At 43.1% G+C, this 21,737-nt stretch overlaps 1 protein-coding gene across 12 annotated transcripts in view; it reads right to left on the bottom strand.

Annotated features, from left to right (window-relative positions):
• The window catches only part of DAB1 (DAB adaptor protein 1), a 1,027,070-nt gene that overhangs the window by 387,575 nt on the left and 617,758 nt on the right, over positions 1-21,737 (bottom strand). The window contains exon 1 of one of the 12 annotated variants that reach the window (XM_038537409.1): positions 11,795-11,934. The exons of the other annotated variants lie outside the window; for them this stretch is intronic. The gene's annotated coding sequence lies outside the window, so the exon portion shown is untranslated. Of the gene's footprint in view, positions 1-11,794; positions 11,935-21,737 lie in introns of those variants that run through there. 12 annotated transcript variants of the gene reach the window in all.

Here is a 21,737-nt window from a genome sequence, read left to right as displayed (position 1 = left end):
CCACTGCACCTTCCCTTTGTGTCTGTAGATCCAAAAGTAGGTTCTCGCTGCTGTTCGTCTTCGCGCTTTGCTTCTTTGTCACACGTTCAGCTCTTCAGACACATGTGTAATTGTATGAAATTGTTCCTATTGAGTTTCCTGTATTAAATTCTTTCTATTAAGCTACCTGGTATGTGTCTCCTGACAAAATACTCACTGACACAGTGCCTACTATTAACATTATTAGGTTCTGCTTGGAAGTCCTGGTGGTCTGGCTGGGCAGTTCGGGGCGTGTTCAAGGACAGCGCACAGAGACACCCTTCACCCCCCCACCCACAGTGGTTGGCAGAGTCTCAATCCGTAAGCTGTAATTTTAAACCAGCTTCAGATAACCCACAAAGGGGATCGTCACCCAGGTAAAATACCTGTTACCATGGGATTTGGCAAGCAACTACAAAGTCCACCTCCTGACTGCCCCCCAAATACTTCCTCCTCCACTGAAACAATAAGTGAGACAGGGAATAAAGCATGGTCCGACAACTGTGCAAAATCACACTATAAACCTTTTGTTGTTATTGATCTCATGCAATTCCTTTGATTTGATGAAACTGAAAGGAACCCCCCTTCCAAAAAAAAAAAAAAAAAAAAGGAAGCAAGGAAAAGAAGGGAGGGAGAGAGGAGAGGATGGGAAAGGCACAGTATGAGAATAAAAGGAACTAAAGACAGGAAACATTTAAAATTACAACAGAAAGCCCCTATTTTGTTTACAAAGATTTAATTAGTTCACTGAAGGGACAGAACAGTCTTCCCTCTGCTGCAAAGGAACTGTGGTAGGCACTATAAACCAGAAGTAGCCAGAATTTAAGGTGAACTTCCTTGAAAAGCTGAGCATATGAGGCATGAAAGACAAGTCGACAGTACCCTTGAGAAACCCTCAATCTTTAGAGGAATCGAGAGAAACAGACAGGGAGCAGAACAATGTAAGACATAATGAACTACAGTGTTTAATAGTCTGGGGCTCCAGAAGCCTGAGAAAGATACACAGCCTGGAAAGGCAGGCAGAGGAAGCATCAAACTTAGCTGAGTCTCTGCTGTATCATCCATATTTCTTTTTTTAAAAAAGGGCAATGTCCATCCATTCTCCCATCCCCTTCTTCCCAGCCATGCTGATTTATGGCTGCTGGAATCAAGCCTTCCCTCTCCACTGATACACTGAGAGCACTCAAATGTATACAGAATGATATCTAACCTCACTCATAGAAACCCATGGATAGCAAAGAGAAAACAGCACATTATCAGGGTAACCAAGGAATCAGTTTCTCCCTCCCTTAATTTTGCTTTTATATGACACCCTCTTTTACATCAACCTAAATTAGTACGGCACATATTATCTTCATTCCAGAAAATACAATGAAACATGATGACAGGACATGAGAGAAAACAGAAAAAGATGCAACACTCAGCAAGGGGAGAAGAAAAATTTGAAATTTTATGCACATCAATGTCCTAGGGGTAACTTCTGGAAAGAAATGAGTATCTCCTCTAGGTCCTAAAATAGAAATAATATTTGAATGGGAAAAAATGAGGAGTGGGCTTATGAAAGAATTAATAACATAAGGAATTCCAGAGAAAGACTGAGAAAGAAATACACAATCAGCAACAAAAGGAGGCAGAGAGAGAAGGAAAGTGATTGTCATCCCATGGGCCACAGACAGATATCTGTCCGGCTGTCCTCATTTTTGCAGATATGTTATAATATCTATGCATAATGGTGATTCCTAAAATGAAATATGCTTCAGTATTTCACCACATGATCATCATAATATACGTGAGGATGTCAGGTCAAGGTGGTGAGGTGGGAAGAATATTTATATGGGCACAAGAAGACCTGGATCTCTATTTCAGCTCAACTTGATGACTTGAGGCATCTTTTCATTTCCCTAGACCTGTGGCTGCTGAAGGTAGCAGGAACATTCACTGGAAATGTGCCTGGAAAGTTGAACCACACCATAGCTACTGGCCAAAATGTGGCCCTGAGGCAGCCAGATGAGTATGGCCGGGCCTGAAACTCCAGACCAGTGTATCAAGAGCCAGACTCTGGCCCCCAGCCCCCAGATCACATTACTCATGCCAGACTGGGCGTCTAACCAATGAAGGTCTCTGCTGTCCCTGCACACTCCAGGGGAAAACCAGAGACATCTTTCAAAGCCCTCTGCCACTTGAACAAGGTGACTGGCTGTTACTTGATGGATTAAGTCCTCGGGCCGCATTCCTCACTGCTGCATTCCCACTAGGACATTGGAACAAGGGACATCCCCTGCCCTGATAGCCTGTGAAGGAGGGTGCTGAGTGCTAAGCTTCCCAGAGCCCTTTCCTTGAGGCTATTCTGGGCATCAAATGATAGCATGTAAAGTACCTAGTACTTTTTATCTTTTTTCCTTCTCCTTTTTTTTTTTTTTGAGAGAGATGGTGGGGAATTGGGGGGCAGAAGGAGAGAGTTTTATGCAGGCTCCACACTCAGCACCAAGACTGATGCAGGACTTTATCACCCAACCCTGATATCAGGGCTTGAGCTGAAATCAAGGGTTGGACATTTAAATGACTGAGCCACCCAGGTTCCCCAGGCGTCTAGGACTTTGTAAGCACTCAATGAACACCAGTTTTTTCTCCTTCCCTCCCAATGCCCCACCATCCAGAGCAAGAAAGATCGGTGGAATGCAAAGAAAACCTATAATTACAAAATACAATTCTTACAGATAGGATTTACAATAGCAACTACAAAAATATAAAGCACCAAGAAATAAATCTAGCAAGGGTATACACCTTTACAGAGAAAATTACAATCTGTATTGAAAGATACTAAATAAGAACAAAATAAACAGAGAGACGCACCATGTTTATGGCCACAAGGACTCAGTATCACAATGATATCATCTTCTTGAATTAATCTATAAATTCACTGTAACTCCAACCAAATCTCAAGAGTATTTTTGTGTAACTTTAAAAGATAAGTATTAAATGCCAAAAAGCCAAAAAAAAAAAAAAAAGCCAAGACATTTCTGAAGAAGGACGCTGTAGGGATCTGTCCTGTCAAATATCAAGGCTTGATATAAAGCTATAATAATAAAGAAATGTAGTCTGAACAAAGAGCAGACAAAATATATGCCTAGAAACTGACCCTAAGAGCCAGAATGACTTTTTTTCCATACAGAGATAATCAGGAATAAAATAAGTTGCTACCTCACTACACACACATACACACACACTCTCCACGTGGATTACAGGACTTAAATGTGAAAGGCAAAAAAATAAAACTTTTAGAAGATAATAAAGGAGAATATCTTTAGGATATCAGGGTAAAAAAAAAGACTTTCTTAAACAAGACATAAAAAGTACTAACCATAAAAGATTGATAAATTCAACTACATTAAAATTACTAAGTTACATAGCAGAAGGTTGGCAAGAATCCAACTTCTATGTGGCCTATAAATCTATTCAGCTTCCCAAAGGAATAAATTACAGTAACCTTTTTGCATTCACTATGTTCTAACAATACACACCATAGCTCAGATTCAGCATATGGTTGGTCCATCTTTGACTTCATCCACAATTGGATTACTACCACTTCTGGTTTAATTTTAATGTTTGAATGGTTGTGTTTTATATTTAGAACTTTTGTGAGCATGCATATAATACTGCTCAGAATGTGTCCTCCAATTCAAGATGAGCACCACCATGTGCCATCATCATAGCACATGGGTATCCCTGAGCAATCGTGAGAGGATGGCAGTGTGCTGTTTGCATTGTTGATGGTCATTCAAACCCAAAGCTGACTCTCGTTCTGCTATCTCTGGGAATTTTACCACTATTCCCAAAACTGCTCACAGAAATCAGGACTGGCGAAATCAAAGAAAGAAAAATCACAGAGGTGGATTGTCAGCCATGAGCAATGTCGAGCCCCACGGGAAAAGTTAATCTACTATCTTCCATATAACCAACATTTAGTACCAAGAAAAAAAAAAAAAGTCTCCCTCAGTGAGTCTACAGGTCTTCCACTTTCTTTGTCCTTTCATTTTTTCTACCATGCATTTCTCAGCAATATTCTAATGTTCCCTACATGTTGACATATATACAGTAGTAATTCATGAATACAGGCTAGGATAGACATAAAAGAAAAATGTCTCCCAAACATGGCATATGTTTCAGATGAAGCTTTTTCAAGAAGATGTCCCTCACATATATCAAGAGAGATGCTTGCATTGACATGACTCTACCTAATGTGATACTCTGTTACTGATAGCAAGTTATTTCTTGGGGCCTTAAGGATTAACCTTCAAATTATTTAGGGTCTGGGCACTGAGTAATTAATTACATTGTCATTTACAAATATTCTTTTTGATTGAGAGCACTTGTATTTATTTTTCCTGTAAGGGAAACAGATAGCTTTATTGAATCACCTATTTTAATAGGGCAAACTTGGGTAAGTAGTTATTGTTAATGATTCCAAACAATATCAAGAAAACATGAAAAGGGAGCACCAGTGGTAGAGTGTCTGCCTTCGGTTCAGGTCGTGATCCTGGAGTCCTGGGATTAAGTCCCACATCTTCTCCCTCTGATTATGTCTCTGACTTCCTCTCTGTGTTTCTCATGAATAAATAAATAAAATCTTTTTTTAAAAAAAGAAAACATGAAATGGACCTGCAGTCAATAATTGTTACTTACAGATCCAGATTACAAAACGAAAAGATGTAACAAAAAATGTTTTCAAGATCTCTGATTACAAAGAATTTCAAAATTGTCGATGAAAAACAATTACTCTGCCCCAATCTTTGTAACCACCTAAACTTAATGTATCATACGATAGTGTACACATGGAATTCAATTCAATTCAGCAGAACTTTATTGAGCATCTACTGCATTCCAGATACTGCTAAAAGGAGAAGCCACATTTCCTTTTTCTGAAGAGCTCAGAAATGTCCTTTATTCCAGAAAATTCCTAGACATAACAACTATTTCTGTTTATCTCTGTAGTGACTAGCTAGAAACTGAAGGAGAATTCAATGGAGTTCTTTTCTTCCAAAATGAATATTCAAAATAATTATGATAAACACCAAATTTAAGACAGTGGTAAGTGTTACCTCTGGAAGTAGGGAAGGAGGGAAGATCAGGGAAATGAGGCTTCCACTGTATTTATGTGGCTTTCTTAAGCTGGGCAGTGAGTAAAGACTTTTTTATTGTACTGCTCTTACTGTATTTTTATACTTTTTTTGTATGCCTTACATATACTATACTACATTTCAAATCACACAGATTACTTTTATGATAAAATTAACTCTTCTTCATAAAAATCATTAAGTTATTACTACAAATATGTTCCCCTCTCTATCCTATAAGACACTAAAAAGGGCTCCTTGAAATCAGAAAGCCTATGGCAAGTGAGTTTAGAAGATCTTAATGATTTTAATGATCTTTCTTTCTTTCTTTCTTTCAAACCTGTTTTCTACAGGTATTAAACCTCTGAAGCTTTAATACGTTTAATACGTCAGTAAATACCACGTCAAGAGAAACTCTTGGTCAATCTTCAGCTTGCAGCAGAAATGCAGTATCTTCTTTGAAGCCTTCCCCTCCTTTTCCTCTCTTCAGATGTAATAAATTCCTCTTCTGGAAGTTTCTGGTGCTGTGCAGATATTTTCTACACTATATCTCACACTGTGGCAGTAATGTATGCGTGAGGCAGAGTGCCTAGAGACTGCACCCTCGCATCACAGTACCCTTCACAGTGCTGGGCATGGGGCCAGAGCCAGACACAAAGTAGGTGCTCAGGCAATTCTGTGTTAAATGGACATAGGAATGATGTCTATGCGTGAGACCTGAGTTAGCTTCCTCAGTTGCCCAGAGTTTCTCAAGACCTATTCATAACTTTACAGGCTTTCCTAGCAAATGTGACACTAAACACAAATAGACACAAACCACTCCAAAGACTGAAAGAAAGACAAACTCTGAGACAAAAACAAGAAGCAACAAAAGAGAAAAAGGAAGAATAACTGATGGATCAGATCAAGCATCCAGTCAAGAAAAGGAGACACCACCCAACAGAGAGTCAGCAATTGCCGTGAATCTCGTAGCCAGTATACCAGGGTTGGCAATTTTGTAAGACTCGCTGTGGGTGGTCAACACAAGCTAGGGTTTACCCTGAATCATCACATCTGTCTGGGACGGCCCTCCTCTCATTTCTATCCCCTAAGCCAAACAACCCAACTTACCCATCATGACACTTTTATCATTTTAGCTGTAAGTTGTTCTATTCAGCAGAATTTTATTTCTATTCTCCTTTCTCTTTATGAGAATCCCCCAATGGCATTGTAGATTGGTTATATGTTGGGTTCAAGTGATAATAATAATAATAATAACAACAACAACAACAACAAGCTGGCGATTTCTCTCCAATCGAATATGCTGCATATTTCATGAAATAGAAGCCAGAGGAGTTTTATGATTCCTGAACCAAAATCTTCCTGTGTCTGAGATCTGGACAAGTGGGAAAAAAAATACAAAGAGCAACTCACAGAAAAAGAAACCCAATCATTTGCTCTGCAACCTAAGGGAAACACTCAAGTCATTAACTGATTTATTGCATATGTGTGTGTTTGACATGGGTCCTTATCCTGATATGCATTTCACAGATTGAGTTCAGTGCTAGTTTTCATGGACAGTAAGTAAATTTACCAGAAAAGCAGTTTTCCTATTGGACCCCTTTTTCAGTACAGAACATCTGACAGGCCCCTGCTCTTAGACTGGCAATAAGATTCCCCTTATCTCAAGTTTTATTAATAGTTTAGGCTACTTCTCTATCCTGGTCTAGGACACAATCTGGTCCAGAGGAAAGAGCAATAGACAAGAAGTCCAAGAATTTTGGACTTCAATGGTGCCTCTCTGCTGTAAAGTTGTGTGCTTCCTCCAACATGCTTTGTTTTCCAATCTTTAAATGGCTAGAGTCGACTATTCTGCTGCTAGAATTCAATCAAATAGTCACTTTATTTTCCTCAAAAAGTTACTGAAAAGTGCAATATCATGGAGATTTTAGCATTACGTGGACTTCACAATTCCATTCACAAAGAACGTAAATGTTCAAGGAAATATTTCTAATGAGCTAAAAACAAACAAACAAAAAACTTTGTCTGAAATAGTGACCTCTCTCTCTTTTTCCCTATCTCCTGGTTAGGAAAAAATAAATAAAAACAAAACCAGATACTGTTGGGATACTTTAGGTCTCAGGACATCAATAACGGACCTTTTCATTATCAAAGGGAAGAGAATGTGGATCTCATTTGAAGGATTAAGATTCATAGCTAAGTAACATTCCATACTAGCTACTGTTCTAAGCACTTGGTGTTCATTCCCATAATTGTCACAACAATCTTAGGTGGTGGAGACTGTTGTTTTATTGTCAAGGACACTAAAAGCAAGGAGAAGTTAGAGAGGTTGGTCAAGACCACACAGCTGGCAAGGCTGGAGGAACTGGGGTCTGAACCCAGGCAGTCTAGCACTCAAGTCCAGACTTGTAGTCACCTATTATGCCACCTTTTAATTTTAAGAAGCTCTGCTTATCACAGTTGGTAAGAGACAATAGAGTAATGCAATTTTTGCACACCTACTTAATGAATATTTTAACTGCATAGACAGATGCGAAATTACTGACCAACACCCGTCAAGTAGTCGCAAGTGTTCAAAATTTCTACTATAAGCCCAATGCCCTGTTGATAACAGAACACCACTCTTTTTGTGTTTTAGCATCTGACCTTGGGGAAAATCTACAATTTTGCTCGGGCAGGAAGTCTATTCCATTATTCCCTGTTAAGTTTTAACCACCACCATGAAAGATAGATAGCTGTGATCACCTTTCTCCACTCAGAGGTAGTATTAACACCATGGTTAGGACAGACTCTGGAGACAAAAAGTTTGGAATTAAATCCTAGCTATAGGGCTGCCTAGGTGGCTCAGCTGGTTAAGCCTCAACTCTTGATTTCAGCTCAGGTCATGATCTCAGGATTGTGAGATGGAGCCCCATGTTGGGCTGCATGCTGAGAGTGGAGCCTGCCTAAGATTCTCTCCTTCTCCCTCTCCCTCTGCCCCTCCCTGCTCACTTCCACTCTCTCTTAAAAAAATAAAAATAAATAAACCCTAGTTCCATACCTTATTTGCTTTGTAACCTTGGACCTGGTAACAGGTCCCAGCTTGTAACCTGGTAACAGGCACACAGCTCTCTGTGTGCCCCGGTTTCCTTATCTATCAAATAGCACTGAGACTACAACTATCCACTTCCTATGCTTATTTAAAGATTAAATAAACTAATGCATGCAAAGTGCTTTAAAAAGGTACCCGACTCTTAGTAAATGCTCCAAAAAGGTAAATCAAGCCTCTCTCTTTTTTTTTTTTTTTAATAAGAGAGGTGATCTGCAGAACATCACAAAGTCAGAAAGCACCTGGATTCCATCCTGGTTTTCTAGTTCCAAATATCCTATCTCCTTAGCAGGACTCCATGCTACGACCAAAGTTACCATTCTCCTGAAATCCTGTTATGCACCAAATTGTCCAGTTTTCCCTATAAAATTGCTCAAAGAACATACAATGTAGATAATATTATCCTTGTTTTGCAAATAATGAAACAGAGGTTCTGAAAGTTCAGGTGATTTATTCTCAATTATTTAACTCAACCAGTGCACATTCTTTGTCACAGCAAGCCCTAAATAACACTGAAACTTCCTGACAACAGCCTTCGATATATGCAATCTTTTAAAGTGCCATCTAAAAGACATAAACTGTTATTTTCTTGCTTTGTTAGCTTTATTATTTTGAGAGAGGGATTAAATTCCTGCAAAAACAAAACAAAACAAAACAAAATGTTTGACTTAAGTGAATTATCAAACTGAAATGCTCCTTCAATTAGATTCTTCATCTGCCTGCAGGATGGCTCCAGGCATCTGAAATCCACCAAATGCAATTTTTAAGAAGGGTCTAACCAGGTACCAAGCCAAACACCCACCCCTTTAAGGGAAATGACTTAGAAGGGTAGAGCAGTCAAGAAGCAGATTCCTCTCCGGCCTGGGGAGGAAAAAAAAAAAAAAAAACCAGAACAATAAGTGATAGCATCTCTTCCCCGCAGCCTCCCACAATGGTGTGTCTCGCAAATGAAACATACTGTGAAACAGCTTGTGAGAGGAGCTTCATCAACAATAAGTAATTTTTATTCAGATTTTATTGTTGAATACAATGAACATGATTAAATGTTGCAGATATGCCTATTCAGACCTTAAGCAAACCACCATGAAAAAAAAAATCCCTAGTAAAAATCATCCTCTAAATCTGCTTTAGGAAGAGATTTAATTGCCAACTTGATGCTTAGAACTGAATTCCCACTTGATAGCTGCACTGCTCCCAAGAAGACGGTAGCAACACGTTTGCACTTCCCACCTCGGCCTCTGCTCTCATCCCTGCCGATCCCCTCAGCGTCGCCAAATAGTTACAACGTCAGTCTTTCAAATCACTGCATTTTGAACTTCCTAAACCTTTACGAAGGCCTGTGTGTATGGAAAAGAACAATAGCGCTTCAAAAGCTAAGTCTGTGAGTTCTTCAATACTCCATTTGAATGCTGGGGTTTCAATCAAGGACAACAGCAGACGATTTCTGATTGCTTAGAAGTTGACTTTTACACAGCTTTGATTAGGCTGCCCTTCTCAATAGGAAATCAAGAAAATCTTTGATCCCTTTCAGATTCCAGAATTGTCACCAAGCCCTGCCAGGATAGGAAGTGAGAGAGATGGCGGGGAGAGGGAGGTGCTGCGGAGTGTTCCTAGTCCAGCCAGCTCATCTCCTCTCCCCCTCTCCCCACCACCCACCCCAGCCCCCCACGTCTATCTTCTTGCCTGCGCAATTCAGGGTTCCAACCAGAATCACTCATCGTTGAGATAACTAAAAACAATGCGTGCTAATTCAGGGGGTGGGGATGGTTTATAATTTTATGGATTTCCTCAAGACCTATAATTGGCACATAAATGTACAAACGTGAACCGGATAATTAGGGGGTTCTGAACGTAAGCCACCTTTAATTTATATGATTACTTGAAAACGTGTTAAGTGTTGCGGAGTGTCAGCGGAACCCCCCACAGGCCTTGATTCAAAGCCATCAACATCGTGAAAGTGCGTGGAACCGGCCAGCGGGAGGGGAGCAGGAAGGCGGGGGGCGCGCGGGCAGGTCCCCGCTCCCGTCCCGGGAAGTCGCCGGAGCTGCGGAGTAGCATCCATCTCTTTGGACTCGCTCGCTCGCGGGTCCAGCTCCCGGGCAGCGAAAGGCGCACTGGCTTCCGAAAGCTTTCCACCCGCGGCTCCTTCTAAAGGCTCTAAACCCTCCAAGAGCGCCCGCAGGCACCGACCCACGCGGGCTCGCAACTACTACGCTCGCCGACCCTTGCCCGAGCGCAGAGATGCCCGCGCCGGGGCGCTCTCCGCGCCGCGCGCCTCCGGCTACAGACTGCGCCGCTGCGCCGAGCGCCCCCGGGCTCCCCACCCCCTCCCCATCCCTCCGGACTCTCCCAGCCCAGGCGGAAGTGCCCAGCCAGACCCCCAACAATGAGGACTTGTGTGATGCAGTTGGGGGTGGCGAGGAGTCCGGAGCGAAACATACACAATCTGGCGGGGCCGGGAGCAAGCCACGCAGGAGCCAAGGGGCACCAGCCTCTCGGAGCAGCTTTCCCTCGTGCAGACTCGCTCCCCCCACCCCACCCGCGTCAGGCCACCAGCACCACCAATTGGGGGGAGAAAAAAAAAGGCGCTTTAAAAAGTGCCAAGGAGACACGCGCCCTCGCACCAGGGGTCACAGCAATGCTCCGAGGGACGGAACCAGCCCGGGAAGGAGAGTCCCGGCTGCAGCAACCTCCTCCGTCTTGAAATTTACTTTGCACCCTCCTCCCACGGCTCCTCTCCGACGCGCGACACGATCCCCCCCCCCCTCTCCATCTCCCCATCTCCGGCTCCCCAGAGTCCAGGTTCTCCAGACGTTGGAGTCCTCCTGTTAAGGGCTTCTTTTTGCGCCGGACCACGGGGATTTTAAAGTTTCCCCGGTAGGAAAAACAAAAAACCCTGAGCTCCGCTTCCCAGGCAGAGCGTGGAGTCTGCAGCAGGAACCCAGAGGGGCGGGCCGGGGCGCAGAGCTCCGGGGTGGCGGGGAGCCGGGGGAGCGGCCGAGCACCGCGCCGACGGAGGACTCGGCCGGGGCTGGGGTCCGGGGCACGCGAGGGTCCAGCTCTCGGGGTCTCTGCGGAAAGGCAGACTCGCTCGTTGGACAGTTCGGGGGGAAGGGCCGGAGCTCGGCCCGGGGACGCCGCCGGGGAGGCGGGGAGACGGGCTCCGGAGCCCCGGGGAGGTTTTGGAGTGCGAGACGGGCTCAGCGGCGGATGGACCGAGCCGGGATCGCGGCAGGCAGGAGGGCGCAGGGGGGCTCGGAGGGAGACGAGTGCTTGCGGCGAGGACGTCCGGGGAGGGAAGGCGCGTGGCCAGAAGTGAGGAGGCTGGCGGCGGTGAGGGAGAGCCCGAGGACGCAGGAGAGGTCGCCCCTCTCTCCAAAGCGAGAGGAGGGAGCGGGCGGTAAACTGCGGTCGCCATCCCCGCGACACCCCAAGCCAAACTCCCACGACCGGCACCCCCCGAGCCCTCCTCCCCCCCCGCCCCCGGGGCCCCGGCGGAGCGGTCCCGGCGCCCAGGCCCCCAGGCACCTGCCGGCGCCGAACTCCGGGCTGCGCCCGCCCCCGCCGCGCTCACCTCCGCTCGCCGAGAGCATCCTCCTCCGCTGCCGCAGCCGCGCAGCAAGCGGCTCCCCATGCCCGGCGGGCCGCGGCACTCAGGCGCGCTCTCCAGCCCGGGGAAGCCCCGGCCAGCCCCGCGCTGGGTCCATCCTCCCCGGGAGCCACGGGCCCGCGTCAGCGCAGGGGGAGGAGACCGGCCCGCGCCAGCCCCGCCCCCGCCGCGGCCCCCGCCCCGCCCTGCGCCCCCGCGCCCCGCGCCCCGCGGCGAGGCTCACCTGCAGGCTCCCGGGCCGCCGCGCGCCCCCGCCCCCGCCCCCGCCCCCGGCCCCGGCCCCGGCCCGGAGCTCGCCGCGCAGCCCGAGCGCTCCGACAGCTCCGCGGAGCCGCGGCGGCGACCAGGACGAGGTGGAGGCGACCGGGCGAGCGGGGGCGCCGCGGATCGCGGTTCGAGGGCGCGCCTCCCGACCCCCGCGCTCACCGAGGCGAGCGGAGGGCGTGGGGTCCCCGCCCGGGCCGCGTGGGCGGAGAGCGCGCGGGGGGCGCGGGGGGCGCGGGGGGCGCGGGGGGAGGGTCCCAGCTCCCCGCCTCGGCTTTCACAAAGTAGCCAGTGTGTTTCGTCACCATCACCACCAGCAGCGGCGCCCTCCCGACCCCCCTGGTTTTCCCCGATAGGGTCTCGTCCTTTATACACGCCCCCGAACTCGTGCACCCCCAAATACACGGCGGCAGCGGGCCAGGGCTGGGAAGGGGCGGGAGGGGGCGCCGGCAGCCCCGCGTCTCCACTGAGGCTCCCCAAGAAAACCTGGGCGGGGGGGGAGGGAGACGGCTTGCATCGCTCCCCCCGTGGCCCTTGGTTCTGGGGAGGACTGGCGCCCCCGAGCGCGAGCGGGCCGGTCCGCCCTCCGCACCCGGGTTCTTCGAATGCTCGGGAGGGAGGATCACGCGCCCTGCACGGGAGAAGGCCCGGCCGGGAGCGAGGGACACAGGCAGTCGCGCCCTCCTTCTGCTCCTAGTTTACAAAGATCTGCCAAGTCGCAGAAAATAATGTGCTGCCTGAAAATTCTTCTACCCTGAGATTGCGTTCAACTCCAGTAAGTGTCTGTTGTGGTATAACCACAGCAGACGCCAAAATGCCAGGTGTGGGAGAGGAAAAAACAAAAACCAAAAACAAAAAAAAAACAGATCAAAGGCTGCCCATTGAACAGGGCTGGAATAGGCAAGGAAGAGGCAGGCAACAGTTCCTCAAAAAGTTGATTTTTATCCTTTTTGGGGGCCACACTCTTGTCCTCCAGCTGTGTAATAATAAAGCTAATGTTGTGGATTTGGGTTTTGTTTTTTTTTCCCCTCATAGATTCCGTCACTCACCCATGAAAATTTAATGAAGCATTTAGGGTTATTACCCCCAAAGTCAATGGGCTAAAAATATTTAGCCTAATGCACTCCTTGTGGAGCCAATACATCCATAGCTGGTACGTACAAAGTCATCGAGAGACCCTCCCTTTCTGCACAAAATTCACGACCCATTAAACTTATTCCGTAATAACAGCTTCTGTACAAATGGAAGCCCAAGCAAAGGGAGGCTGTCATGCTCCTCCTGAAAAGATAGCAATTTACATAGAGACAAGAAAAATTGGTGAGGTCATTGGCAGGATGCAATCTTGGAAGAACAGTTGATCAGAGGAGACACCCAGCAAGGTGGGAGGGAGGTGTCACCCCTGGTACTACTGTTGCTATCCACTTCTGGATGTGACCAGCACACTTAAAGGCGAGGACCAGGGAAAGGCTCAAGTCTCTCCAACTTTTCCAAAGTTCTACAAAGTGGGAAGAGTTGCCACCAAACACTTATGATCCCTTTTGTAGGAAGGTCAGGCTCACCAGATAACTCTATTAAGATTAATGAAACACTTCACTATCCTCATCTCTAAAGACAGAGCCCAGGAGTCTGAACTCCATAAAGAGGACACAGGAGACATGGACAAATCAGAGAGGAGCTGGTTGACATGGAGGGAGTGTATGAAACTGTTATGTACTACAAGTATCTGTGACAAATGTCAAACCTTAGGGGGACACCTGGGTGGCTCAATGGTTGAGCATCTGCCTTCAGCTCACGTTGTGATCACAAGGTTCTGGGAATGGGTCCTACATCACACTCCCCGCAGGGAACTGCTTCTTCCCTCTGTCTCTGCCTCTCTCTATGTCTCTCATGAATAAATAAATAAAATCTTTTTTTAAAAATGTCAAACCTTAGGTAATCAAACACAGGTCTAACTTCTCATTGACTCTACCAAAAACCACTGAAGTTCCTCAATATTTTGAGAACAGCCGTGGGACATTTACCTACATTTTAAAACCCTGCATGTCACATTTACTGCCTCCCCCACTCCTCCACCTCTTTGGTTTTCCAAAGGGGTTAGGATTATGGACTTTGAAGGGATGTAGGACACTGAGCTGGCCAAGTAATAGAAATAGAAGAGGCTCATGTAAAACTCTCTCTCTAGTCAACATTGAAGAAGGTCCACCAAACTGGGCAAATTCTCATTAAGTCCAACAGAGGCAACAAGGTACAGCTGTTCCAAGTCTAGCTGGAAGAGAGTGTCATATATAGACTGTAACTGCACACAAGCTACCCACCAAGGACTTGGTGAAGACGCTAAAATAGTCTTCTGGGTTAAACCAAGCCAAATCTTAAAAAGTAGTATTTATTGTTATTATGTTAAACATATCAACAAAAAACACACCTAAAAGGGTGATTTTTTTCTTTTAATAGCAGTGTCCTTTGTGCTAAGTATGGCATAAAGAAAAAATCAATAAGCATTCCTTTACCATCTACTCTGAGAAACAGCAAAGTAATAAGAAAAGCAAAGATGTATGCCTTGCTTTGATTATGTTCCAGGCACTGTTCTGGGTGCTTTCCATACATTGACTCATTTAATCTTCATGACCGCTCAGGAAGAGAAATATCTCTTTTAATGTGTACTGGACAGACAACCAACTTTGGAATCTGATGGGCCTGAAGCATCTTTGACAAATTATTCACTTGTCTGGACTTCATTTCTCCATTCTACTATGGTGATACCTGATTCATGAGACACCTGCTTCATGAGACTCCTGCAGGTCTTAAGAGAGATAATGTAGAGGACATGGCTAGCACTGCATAAATCACCTAGTAAACATTGATTCTCCTTCTAGAATAGTGCCAAAATAGTTCATTTTAAATCAACAAGCATTTATGGCGTTTCTTTTATATATAGGGCTCTGTGCTAAGCAATGGGAATGATGATAAATCAGAAACAGACCCTGCCTTTTAGGAACTGTGAGTCAACTGAATAAAAAAAACAAGGGCATGGGCAGGTGGATGGATGCAAAAGAATTTTATTGAACTTCACACAATTCATCCTTACGCACATGATTCTCAAGCTACACAGAAGGGCAGCCTGTATAAGTACTGTTTGAAACTGACCCATGATTAAAAGTAACACCAAATGTCAGAAGTCATAAATTCAATTAGCAATAATTACTCCTCCAATGAAAGGAATGTAAAGTAGCTCATTTTGTGTATTATATATTATTTAAAACTCAGTTTATTCCTATAATTTTTTTTTCAGTAAATAAATTTGTGCCATAAGCTCTGGGGGTTTCAAAAACAAATTATTACACAGCTACTGCTTATTAAATAGTTTCTAGTGCTTGCACATGCCACGAATATGCTAATATTTCTATACACATAAAGCTCTCAAATTAATAAAATTTTGAATAATGTTCAGTAGGAACATTTCCACCAAGCTTACTAGAGATATCATGTGTTCAAAGTACACTAATATAAAAAATGCACAAAAATTTCAAAGATTAATACCATAAGTATATAAGCCTTGCACAGACCCTTTCATTCAAGTTCATGTTTACACTCAGACTCTATTCTTTTATTCAAAAAGCGTGTGCTGATTGTTTACTCTGTACCAAGCACAATGCTAGGCATTGGCAAAGAAAGAAAACAAAAAGAAAAAAAAAAGAAAAAGCAAAACCAAACCAAACCAAAACTTGTTCTCAAACAACTCATAGGCACATGAGGGAAAGACATCACTATGTTGCATTCCAATAAATGCTATGGTAGTGTTAAGTACAGCATGCCAAGGGAATGGCAGGTAGGGGCATTTAAGATAGGATGGGATGTCGAGGGATCCCTGGGTGGCTCAGTGGTTGAGCGTCTGCCTTTGGCTCAGGGCGTGATGCTGGAGTACTGGGATCGAGTCCTGCATCGGGCTCCCTGCATGGAGCCTGCTTCTCCCTTCTGCCTATGTCTCTGCCTCTCTCTGTGTGTGTGTCTATCATGAATAACTAAACAAAATAATAAAAAAAAAAGACTACCAACAAGATAGGATGGGATGTTAAGACTTCATGAAGGAAGTGATATCATCTTCATTTGGTTATTTAGTTATCATTTAGATAACTAAATAACCAAATGAAACAGGGGAAGATATTTCAGGCCAAGAGAAGAGAATGTGCAATTTTTTTGATGGGGGTGGAGAGAGGTGGATATAGTTAGCTATACATAAGGAAGCAACATAAACAAATTTTAAAGGGTCTAGTTTGCTATATGCAGGACTTTGGAACTTAGTGTATAAAAGGGGTCAGATTTTTTAAAAAGAAGGAAAAATATTTTGCAAATCTTATATTAGCCACATTAGCCACATTTCAGATGCCTTTTTTTTTTTTTTTTTTTTTTTTTTACATGCCCTGGACTCAAGTAAGATATCCAATTGCTATTTCTCTTCTGAGGTTAAAACAGAAAGAATTTTCTATAAGGCTTCATCAAAACAGAAGGTCCCTTCTTTTATGATGCTGCCCTTTCTTGATTCCAGAGAAAGGTTGTGTGGCAGTATTATTACTGAACTTGACTGTGGTTTACAGTTGCTATAAATAGCCCTCCTTTTATTTTTCCAAGGAGGGGGTGGAGGAGACCAGCAACACTGCAATTGTATTTATGCCACCAATCTGCTCTTTTTAGCTAAATACACAGTAGAAACAACGCGGAGAGCTGAAACGATCATCAAAAGGCTCTTAAGTTCTAACACAAACCTCCAATTTTTTTCACTCATAAAGTGGAGCTTAAGATGATGTTAGTGCTTGAAAATACAAGTAGACTAGAAGCTATCAGAAAGACTATGTTTCCCATGCCTAGGGAGTATAAGAGCAGGGAAGAATCAGAATGCCATAGGATCCAGTGCCATGTATTTTGTGGTTACTAGGTTAAAGTTATGACAGATACTTGGTTTTTTGCCTCTGCAGCCATTCCTCCCTCTTTGGTAAACACTACTCCGATTTTGATGGGGAACCATTTCCCCCACCATTGATTTTGTTTCCATTTAGTTTTGGTAGACTTGACCCAACGCCCAGCTCCAGGTATAGACAAGTGCAACACATCTGTTGACCAAAATTCAGGAATGGTCCAATAGACCTGTGTACTTTTGCTAGAGCAACTAGCAAAAATGCTCTAGAGCAACTAGGGAAATTCTCTTTACCACTGGCCTGGAAACTGGTAAGATGGTAACCCTGCAGCCGTGAGAACTGATTTCATAAGAAAAGCCTTCAGAGATCAGGGAAATACAAATCAAAACCACAGAGAGATAACACCTCAGAATGGCTAAAATTAACTCAAGAAACAGCAGGTGTTGGTGAGGATGTGGAAAAAGAAGAACCCTCTAAACTGTTGGTGGGATTGCAAACTGGTCCAGCCACTCTGGAAAACAGTATGGAGTTCCTCCAAAAGTTAAAAATAGAGCTACCCTATGACTTGGCAATTGCACTACTAGGTATTTATCTAAAGGATACAAACAGTGATTCAAAGGGGCACATGCACCCCTGCGTTTATAGCACCAATGTCCATATAGCCAAAATATGCAAAGAGCCCAGATGTTCATCGACAGATGAATGGATAAAGATGTGGTTGGTGTATATATATATATATATATATATATATATATATATATGGAAACAATATATATATCTTGTATTGATATATATATCTATATATATATAATTGCTCACTGAATTGTAATAAACAATATATCTATATCTATATCTATATATCTATATCTATATATATAGATATATATATCTGGAAACGATACAATGTCTCCACAGGAGAATGGATAAATAAATTGTAGAATAGTCATACTATGGAATACTACTCTGCAAGAAACAAAATAAACTACTGACAAGTATAGCAACATGGATAAATCTTTAAAAAGTACTGAATGAAAGAAACCGACTCAAAAAAAAAAAAAAGAACAGTATTATGACTCCTTCTAGATGAAGATCAAGAACAGGCAAACTAAATCTATGATGAGAAAAATTAGAACACTAGTTGCCTCTGAGGAGAGGGATTATCTGGAGGGGGTACAAGGTACTGTCCAGATTAATGGAATATACTATATCTTTAATGTAGTGTTGGTTATATAGGCAAACACATTTGCAAAAACTGCCCAAATTACTCTTAGGATCTATACATTTTAATATAAGTCTATTTCACCTTTAAAATAAATTTAAAAGAGGGACACCCAGGTGGCTCAGCAGTTGAGTGTCTGCCTTAGGCTCAGGGTGCGATCCCAGGTCCAGGATAGAGTCCCACACCAGGCTCCTTGTGTGAGGACTGCTTCTCCCTCTGCCTATATATCTGCTTCCGTGTGTGTGTGTGTGTGTGTGTGTGTGTGTGTGTGTCTTGTGAATGAATAAATAATCATTTTAAAAATTATAAAAAATTTTTAAAGAGAAAGCGCAGAGAAAGAGGAGCAACCAATCAGACCCCACAATCCTTATGGAAACCACTCCATTATGGCCTGACACAGATATTTGTGCTAATGTTGCAAATTCTAAATGAAATGTTACACTCAATAAAAAGAGAGCCCTATGTTATGTAAGGAACTACCAAAGCAATGAATGTGTATGTGGGTTGTGTTTATAGTAACCTTTAAAGTACATTAATGCAAGAATAGTTAGGCCAAAATACATAGCCTGCCTACTCCGCAAATGAAAGTACTGGCCAGCAATGCTGTGGGTTTCACCAGAAGGTAAAGAATTACCTGGCACAGGAGTTAATCAAATACAAGTTGGATGATGGCTTAGCAGAAATGGAATAGAGAAATTCATGCTTCAAATGGTGGAAGTAAATGGAGATATGGAATTTTGAGCATTAAGACATTTACCTTCTCCTTCGAAACCCCAAAAGTTTATGATTCCTTGAAGAATTCTTCTCAAAAAGCTCTGAAACCATGGTTATACTTCAAATGGTTCTCTTCTCCCCTGTCCCAGAAAGCCAATAGAGGCTACATAAAACTCTATACTGTGTAGTTGAATTTGTATGAAAACCTCCCAAGGAAAAAGTCACCACTCTTTCTTGGAAATGTACTGATGCAAATCACACTTTATAAAATATTTTTTTTAAATAAAAAGAATGTAATTGCTCACTGAATTGTAATATGAATGCAAATTAACTTACTGTAATTATACTGTGCAATTTTCTACTTTAAAAACTTAGAAAATGGAAGAGACCTGATAAGTAATTTGAACTGTAATTTTTCATTGTGTTCCTTCATGATGCAATGGTTACCATAAGCAATTTGCTCTGTTTTCATGTAAAATGTTTCTACTTCATACCTTTACATTGGCAGGACTCAAATGAGACCATTTAGTATACACAGATACTCGTTTCCCCCCCACAAGCACTTTGGAGAAATAATCGAGATAAAATTAATACAGCACAAGGGGATTTGTGAAAGATCCTTCATATATTTTCACTTTGGAACCTTTAGCACATTAAGTGTCTCTCCTTCCTATGTCCTTGATGTGTTTTAAATAATCAGGGAATTCCTAACCAAATAGTCAGATGATCAGCATTCATGCTTTAATGGCAAAGCTCTGGTATAGAAGTAAAGAAAATGGGTTTAGTCTCAGCTCTGCAGCTAATTAATTGTGTGACCTTCCTCATGCTAGCCCCCATTGTGCTCATATGTAAATCAAAAGGTTGGGCTAGGTGATTTCCAGCTTCCATCCTAGCCCTTACAATCTAAGACTGCTCTGTAGTCACTCTTTGCTTTGCATTGTTTAAGCAACATGAGTGACAGTAAATGAATCTCTTATGTAGAATTAATGACTGTCTGAATGAACCGCAAGCCCTCTGGTGCAGTCATTCATTGCTAAAGGACGCCTAACGCAAAGATCATCTGTGATGATGCAAATGTAAAAAAAAAAAATAGTAATTACCTGTTTTCATGCTAATAATAATTTGCATGCGTAGTTCCCTCAGTATGGTTCCTGCTATCTGTAGGGCGAAAAGACAGAAAGCTGGGGATCTCATTAAGCAGCAGCACAGTGTAGTGAAAAGAGAGGTAGGGAAAGCTTAGAATCAAGAGACTTTGGTTTGGCATTTCCTTTGGCTAAAACCATACTAGGCCTCAGTAATTTCATCTCTTAGACTGGACGACCTCAGCTACTTTCCTGGATGCTGTTAAGATTAAGTACATAATGAATGGGAAAGTCATTGGTCACTTGTATTTGTAAATGTCTCATTTAATCCTCTCAGCAATAGTGTGAAGTAGGTGCTCCTGTTATCTCTATTTTCCAGCACACACACGCACTCACAATATACCACACTCACATACATACACATATACCACACATACACTCACACACATACACACATATACATATACACTCACGTACACACAATATACCACACACATACACACACACACACATACATACACACCCAAAAGTAAAATAAAGAGAAATTAAATAACTTGTTCAGGGTCACACAGCCCATGACACTCGTCCATTTTGTCTATTCAGAAAGGATAGTAGTATCTCTTTATCTCTGAATTCCCATATCAAAGTAAGTTTTTTGTCTCAACATATATGATCTTCTTAGAGAAAGGAAACTATTTCATCTTTGTGCAACTAAAAGTACTATGAACCTCTCTACCTCAGCTATAAAATGGCAATAGAAGTACCTATGTCTCTCTAAAGGATACTCTTTAGTTCCCTCTTGGGCTCTCATCCCACTGACACCCCCTCAATTTCTCCCTTCATAAAAAACCAATTCCAATTTGGAAAAGTATGTGATCTCTCAGAAGCTGTCCTCACACTCAAGTCTGGATCGGAGCACATGACCTAAGGTCAGCATCCCTGACCAGGGTGGTTATTTCAGGGGTTGGCAGAAAACCTGTCCAATCAGACTTCTGCTAGAAAACTAAGACAAAAGAATATCCCATAGACCAGGAAGTAGCAGTATAGGCTCTTAAAGGGAATGGGCCTTATGATAAAGCTGGATCCAAAGAGGCCAAAATAGAGAGACCAAAAGGAAATCATCCTGTCATATCATGGAGTTGCTGTTGAAAGTCAGCATTGCATTAACAATAACATGAACCTTTTGATCATCTAAGCCAGAATCTTTTATAATTTTTGTTACTTCTACCAAAATCATGGCATCAGTGTAATGAAGCCATGGATGAGAAATTGCAAAGGCTAGATGACCATAAAACTTGGTAATGGTGATTATGACAACAATGACATGATGGCCGAGAGAAGGAAAGGAAGGCCTTTCAACAAACACAGCTCTGGAATTTCATGTAGATCAGAAATTTCCTTCAGTGGTTAAAAGATAAAATTAGTTCATTTTTCTATGTTTTATCTAGATTCATTTTACAATCTTCTTCTAGTGGTATACTCTTACATATCCCTGATCAAACCACAAAGATGAGGGATCTTTTCCTGACCACGCCTTCTACATGCTTGCCTCCATTCCTTCACTCATGCTATCTTCTCCTCCAGGATTACTTTTCTTCATTCCCATTTACTGAAATCCTTCCCAATGTGTAGGCCCTAGTTTAAAGGAAGTCTTCCCCACCATCATTCCCTCTTTCTGCTTCCTTTATATATTGTGCCTACTTATAATCCCGATCCCC

Source organism: Canis lupus, chromosome 5 (assembly GCF_011100685.1).
Source record: "Canis lupus familiaris isolate Mischka breed German Shepherd chromosome 5, alternate assembly UU_Cfam_GSD_1.0, whole genome shotgun sequence".
NCBI classification, from domain to species: Eukaryota; Metazoa; Chordata; class Mammalia; order Carnivora; family Canidae; genus Canis; species Canis lupus.
The sequence above is the reverse complement of the archived record's forward strand: the minus strand, read 5'-3'. Positions and strand labels throughout refer to the sequence as shown.